Source organism: Lissotriton vulgaris, chromosome 11 (assembly GCF_964263255.1).
Source record: "Lissotriton vulgaris chromosome 11, aLisVul1.2, whole genome shotgun sequence".
Classification (NCBI taxonomy): domain Eukaryota; kingdom Metazoa; phylum Chordata; class Amphibia; order Caudata; family Salamandridae; genus Lissotriton; species Lissotriton vulgaris.
The window spans coordinates 511,324,613-511,331,652 of record NC_141699.1 but is presented as its reverse complement, the minus strand read 5'-3'; positions in this window follow the sequence as shown (position 1 = coordinate 511,331,652).

The following is a 7,040-nucleotide window of genomic DNA, read 5'->3' as shown; positions in this document are numbered from 1 at the left end:
TGAGATCATACTGGTAAGGTGTGATGACCCTTCCCCGTTTTTCTGACCAATTAAATAAAGGGAATACATGAATTTGCAGCACTTTGGGGTGGTACATGCCCTAGAAATGGCTAAGTCAGTTAGAAACCGACTTGTCACAGACCTGTCACTGACCCAACGTATGCTGAAGGAGATCGTGGATGTCGCAGACCTCAGAGGGCTGATTGAGCACTCTGACAGAAGAATCGGGCAAGAGTTGAAGGAGAAGATTTGATTACCCAGAGGGGATCGAGAGTAGCTGCAGAGAGGGGTGGGACTTTGGCGTTGCACTTAGTGGAGGTTACCTATCCTATCCAGCACCTGTCCTGAGCTGTTGGCTCCTGTCTATTGGGGAGCCCATTCTTTCCAGCCCTTGGCCGGGGTTGGTCCTCGTACCATTCTAGGTAAATATAAATCTGTGTGGTATGACCCTTCCCAGGTACTGATGTTTAAAAGTAATTTTGCTAAGTCTTTAAATTTCCTTTCTTTGATTGTTATATTTTTTACTTAAAAAGTCTTTAGTCGCTCTCTATTTTTGGTACCTAACTCACAAAATATTGCATAGATAAAGTGTTTAAAACTTCCCCAAGTCTGTGGTTATTATATGATAAGATGAAATTGAAATGTCATACTACCTGGTATTCTAACATCCTGATCCAAATTCACTTAAGTGGTTAAAGTAAGTATAAGTGACAAAGAATTGGTAAGTTATAGTGGCAGAGTATGAGTAAAAAAGAGTTTACCGGTTCAAAGAGTGTATGTTATGGGCCCAGGTGAGTATGTTGAAATTTGAACTGGTGATCTCGCGCCATCAAGTCTGAGATTGCTCCCAATAATGCAAATATTTGGAGAGACCTCCGGATTACGCAAATCGGTTCTATGGCCATTGGGCAGTGGGAGAGATGTAGGTTTGTGGTCACAAGATCCAACTGTGGTTTCCAAACCTGGCGGCCTCCCAATCTATCTCATGGGACAGGAATCTAGCTCCTTTGTGGCAAGTTAAAGACGAGACATGATCCTGGTCCCATTCGCCTTTGTCCCTAATGGGCAGATCCGCTACATTCAAGATGATCTCACTCCTCTGCCTTCTTTACCAATTGTAGAACCACCCTTTTCACCTTCAGACAGATGAATGCGATACTGTGTCACTTTTTATGGGGAGAGGGGGCAGGGACCGCCAGGTGGCCCTGAGAGCCTGCTTTCAATCTCCGTACTGCACGGGAATAGCTACACCCGATAACCATTTATACCATGCTGCGTGTTACTTACTGGTACTCAATGAGTGGTGGTACGGGGACAGAAGGGACCAGGCCTATGCTGTGGAGCGCTAGCTCATGGGTGATATGTCCCCACATATGTATCTATACACAAAATCCGGAATACAGACGTTGCCACCAGTGACAAGAGTGGTGTTTGGGATCTGGAAACAATCCATATGCCATATGGGGTGGTGGGGTAGACTGACCGGAGAGATCCCCCTACAGCGTAATGGCCAACTCCCTCAACTATCCACACTATCTGGTTTTAGGGGGTGAGACAATATTGGTGCTTCCACACTGGGAGTTATTCTCCGAGGTCGGACATTAAAGTCCTTTCAAGAACTCCAGCAGGAATTCGGCATGCCCCACACCCAGTTTAATAAATATTTACAACTTTGCCATGCTCTATCCCCATATATGGAAAACCTGTAGGAAGTACCAGATTTTAACCTAATTGAGGCAAAGGTTTTTATGGGAGACCTGGGGGAACATAAGATCACAAAGATCTACCAATCACTTCTCACCAACAGCCACTCTACATTAAATACTCTTCGAGAGGCCTGGCAGGTAGATATCAGCCCAAAAGACAATGATGACTGGACCGAGGCACTGGCAACCCCACGCGATGCAGCCATAGTAACATGTCTAAGGCTCATACAATTCAAATACCTCCAACAAGATACTTTACACGCCATAAATTGTGGCGGGTGGGTTTTGATTCCTCCCCACTTAGTTTGAGCTGCGGTGAAGGCAAAGGCACCTTCAAACACACTACCTGGGACTGTACTGCATCCACAAATTCTGAAAAGGGGTCACAACATGCTTATCTGAGGTATTAGAGTAGAACGTTTCCCTATCCCCGAGGTTAGCCTTGCATCATATCATGGAGGGAATCAGAGGAAATCGATTCAAGCGCCACCTACGGCTCCTAGGTTTAACTTTTAAAAGCGAGAGATAGCCAGTTACTGGAAGGCGTCCCCCCCCTCCCCTATTGGGGATTTTGAAAAAGGGTCTGGACTTTTGCATGGGAATGGAAAGTCCCATATATAAAGCAAGCGGATGCCCGCAAAAACACCCCAAGATATGGAAGAGATAGTCAGATTACCGGGTCTGTGTTTCAAGCCCTTGCCTCCTTTAATTCAGGTTGCCAAGTTATAAGGGTGGACTGGTGGTGGGAGACTTTACCAAGACATATTGTTGCAATAGATTTCGGCAAGATGGCTAGGGGAGGACCTCATAAGTGACTGTAATGTTTACAGTTATGGTTTTGTATAAATGGGATACAATCGAAACTGATATTCTATATGTCACACTGTATAATGTTGCTCCTACGCTGAAGCCTTGTCTTACCCATTTGTATACAATTATTGACACAATAAAATCTGTTTAAAAAAAAGAAGAAAGAATGCCTTTGCACTTTTAAGTGTCCCCTAAACGAAGATTAAGTTTGCCGTTTTGGTTTTGTACCCTTGCATTTAGCAATTTCTTGTGGAGAGGGTGGTTTCAGGAGGGTAGGCAGGAGGCAACAGGAGGGACAATCCCAGTTAGCATTAAGCATAAGAGAGTATACCGGCGGTACTAGGTGTGATAGCTCTAGCGTTCAATAATCACTTTGTCCCTCTATATTGTATTGTTTTATCAGTGTACATCGAAAGGTATTAAGTTCACCGCATCTATAAAACAGCTCAGTGTATTTTTTTCTTACCCCGTTTTGTGATTTGTTTTTTATACACTGACAATGAACTTTTTGTGGTTATGTACATACGATTCCCCAAGGAATGAATGTGTCTATTATACATTTGGCTAGATCTATGCGGTCATTCTGAACATTAAACAAGGTATAATGTGCAAACTACTGGAATAATGCAGTCTGCTCATTTTATTGCTTATTAAGTACTTTGAAAATGCATTGTGATATGTTGATTTCTTTTAAATTATTATGCTTTTAATGAACTACACAATAAAAACGTATTACTTAAAAAAAATATGTTCATCTTGAATTTCATTTTTAAAGAAAGACATTGAGAGAGCGCTGATTTCCGTCCTTTTTCCGACACCAGGAAGTAGCGGGACTAGCAACCATGCCCTATCCAGGATGCTGACACTGTCTTGATGACTCCTTGCTCCAACAGAGCCTGCACTTCCTGACAAAGCAAGGAGAGATGGTCTCTATCTGCCTTTGACGGGATGGTGGCAAGAGGAATTTCCATGAACTGGAGGACATACCACCTCTGCACAATTTGGAGCACCTACTTGTCTGAAATTATGTTGCTCCAGTGTAGCAGGAGGTTCGGATCCTGCCACCACCATCCTGGCATCCTTTCTGGGATTTATCAATCCAGATCACAAAAAGGTAGAGTATCCGGCTGGACTGGGGGGGGGGGGGGTAATGCGGATACTCCTGTCACCCATAGGTGTCATGGTCATGGAAGAGGCAAAAGGGCTGCTGCTGTGAGTCAGAAGCCAGGTAAATGTTCAGTGGCTTGACTTTCCCAAAAGTGCTCAAGCTCAGTCTCTGCTCTGTCTCCAAACAAGCAGAAGTCATTGAATAGCACATCAATGAGGGGTGCTTTATACCCCCCATAAACACAATAGTTCGCAACTACCTGGCACCAGAGTAACATCATATAAGCCATTACCCTGCCTAGGGAGTCCATGGTGTCTACACCTGATGGCTAACTTTGCTGTGTCCCAACCATCCACCAAGGTTTTGCTTAGTTTGTTGTGGCCCTTTTCAGGAGGCATGGGGAACTTTCGAACAACGAGTCCCCTAGAGCATGGGAATATCAGGCCCAATAGGCATGCAGTGTTCACTGCCCACAAGGCCAGGCTGGTGGAAGAGAAAATTATTTTTCCAAAAGTATTCTCCCTCTTGTGTTCTCTATCTAATTGGTAGAAAGGGAACACATTTGGGTTGACCTTAGCTGGGTAGGCCTGCACAATACCGCTCTCTGGGGGTGGATGCTGTGAGAGGAAGGCTGGGTCTCCTGGGGTGGGATGGTGACATTGATTGATCATGCAGTGCACCTTAGTCCCAGTGCAGGGTACAGCCTCCAGAAAAACGTCAGTGAGAGCCTCATTGAAGGGAAGCAAAGCTGCAGAGGTAACTCCTGGTTGAAGTACCTCAGTCAAGAGGTTGATCCTGACATCGACCACTGGCACTTGCAGGCCTAGGATCTTCACTGTCTTGTGCATCACTGTAGCAAAGGATGCACCTTCTACGGAAACAGGGCGGGAAGGGAAAATCAAAACAGAGTCTGGAATGTGTCCAAGCATTACTCAGGTCCTCGTACCAGTTTTCACCCATGTCAGGGTCCTCCTCAAAAGGGCCGTACCCTTTTTCCTCATTACCCCCTTCAGAAATAAAGGGCTTATTCAAAAGCAGCAAGTCCAGGGGTTACCCCAGTCTTGCTGGCATACAGCGGTGCTGAGGTGCCGAAACCCAGTCGGAAATGTCAGCGACACTGGTGATATCGGGGTCCACACCAAAGAGATAGGGGCGGATGGGTATAGGCACCAGTGGCAGCGTTAAGACGGATCCGGAAGTGGATTGCCTGGCAGCTCCAGGGGCCCGAAGGTGTGCCAGAGGGATTTGGTGGTCAGAAGATGGTGTGCATGTTGTCATAGAATTCTTTAAAATGGGCCAATGCTGCTCTGGCCCCAGGGAACTCGGGTAAGCAGGGGGTGGGCTGAATGCCAGCTTTGCAGGTGGAGTGTGGGAGTTGGGGAACATTCCAAGGTGAGGAATCTGTGGTTAATAGTCTCTATCAAAAAAACAGAGAGGGCTTCAGGCAATGCTTAAACGTTTTGCCCATCAGTAAACTCAGTACTATGAGCAGTACTGTGAAAGCTTCTCAGTAAGACAAGTCTAAAACTTAAGCCATGTTGACAACCTGTGCTGAAGTAAAGTAGTGGTGGTATGTAAAGCATCAGATGCAGAGCGTAGGGTGAACAGGCACTCAACTTGCAACACTAACTCCTCTGCATCGCTGGCAACTGAAGTAAGGAGCAGTTATTTAATCTATCCAAACCTATATTTTCTGTCCCACTAAACCATTTTGTTGAAATTTCCAGGGCAATGTCTATTAGCCACCTCTACCCTTTCCCCTGCCCCACCACCAAAAGATTAAATAAAAAAATAACAGATTGGCATTTCTCAACAACATCTAAATAGAAACAACACGAAGTTTGAGTGCAAAAAATAAATAGAAAATTTATTAAAACACCCACAATATTTTAAGGTTGTCATGAATAATACATTTCACAAACCAGCAGTTTGTGTGAATTAAAATAAAATACAAATAATAAAGGTCCATACTTGAAATTTGTAGGCATCCTAAAAATAAAATTACTAAAACACAGAATAGTTTAAAAAAATTATACAAAATAAAATTATCAGCATAAACATATTGTACGTGTAATATCTACATTTGAATACACATATATCCTATTGCCTTGAGACATTGCAAAATCTACCATTCATCAATCAACCCCAAATTAACTTCATTTCAAGTAGCCACAGTCACAAATCAAAGAAATATTCAAGTATGGCTTACAAGTGTGACTCCACTGGAGACCTTGTTACCAAATATGAAATTGGAGACAAAAAGAAAATCAAACACATCAACAAAACAGCTAGAGATTACGATACTGCAGTAATATGCCACAATCCAACGTTTTCTCTTTTGTTTTCAGTTTAAAATACATAAAATAGAAATAACAACATACTAATTTCTTTTTACAAAAATGCATAAAAGACTAAAGTTGAAACAAGCACCACAGTCCTTTTCAAAATTTGAACAGCTTCGAATAATCCCTGAACAAATGGATGTTAACGTAAGAGATGGCAAACAAAATAACTATACAAAGTATCCCTGATATTACAATAGAAAAGATTTGTTAGGCCACATTGCTCTGAAATTCTTAAGCAACCTAGCAAACTATAAAATTATGTTACTTTGATTTTTTGTTTTCTCTTTAAACTATTTATAGAATAAAACAAATGGGTCTTAGATGCTAAGAAGTGGTACAACATACTGCATGTGATGCTGTTTCCCATGTAGCAGTTGCGCCACAACTTTACAAAAGTAAATTATGTGGTATTTTCTTAAATAATAAGACTAGAAAAACACTTAAAACAGTATATTTTTTCCATCACCAAGTTAGAGGCCTTTAGTCTTTGTTGGAAAACAGTAAACATTTAAATCGTCAATGATATATTTGATACCTATGTATGGTTTTGAATTTCTGATTAATTTACATTGTAGACCACATTTCTCTGTATGGAACAGTACACACATTAGGACATATGCATACAACGGCTATGGTCTATGAAATAGCCCCGGTGATCATAGAGATATTAGTAAACTGAATGTTAATTTTAATACAAAGCAAGGAGGGATTTGTACAATGCCCATCAAGCACGAACCAAACATACAATACAGCTTCTTGCATACCTAAGGGCACAATAGGCTGTTGTCTACCAAGGTGCCGGTGTAGAAAGTGGGTTACCATCACTGTATAGTTTTAGTCGTGGGAGTCGAGGCAAAAAAAATAAATGCAAGAAGTACGAAAAAAAAGCATAAAAAACACACTGCCAATAAAAACCAAAAAGTGCCAAAATACATATATTAAGGATGGGGAAATTTAACAATCAACATTTTTCTCAAATTGCATGTAGTGCGAGTCATAGGAAAAATGTTCTTTATGTTATTACCCAAAGTGCTTGAGAACCACTGCATTAGTGCACCCAATGCTTGTTTG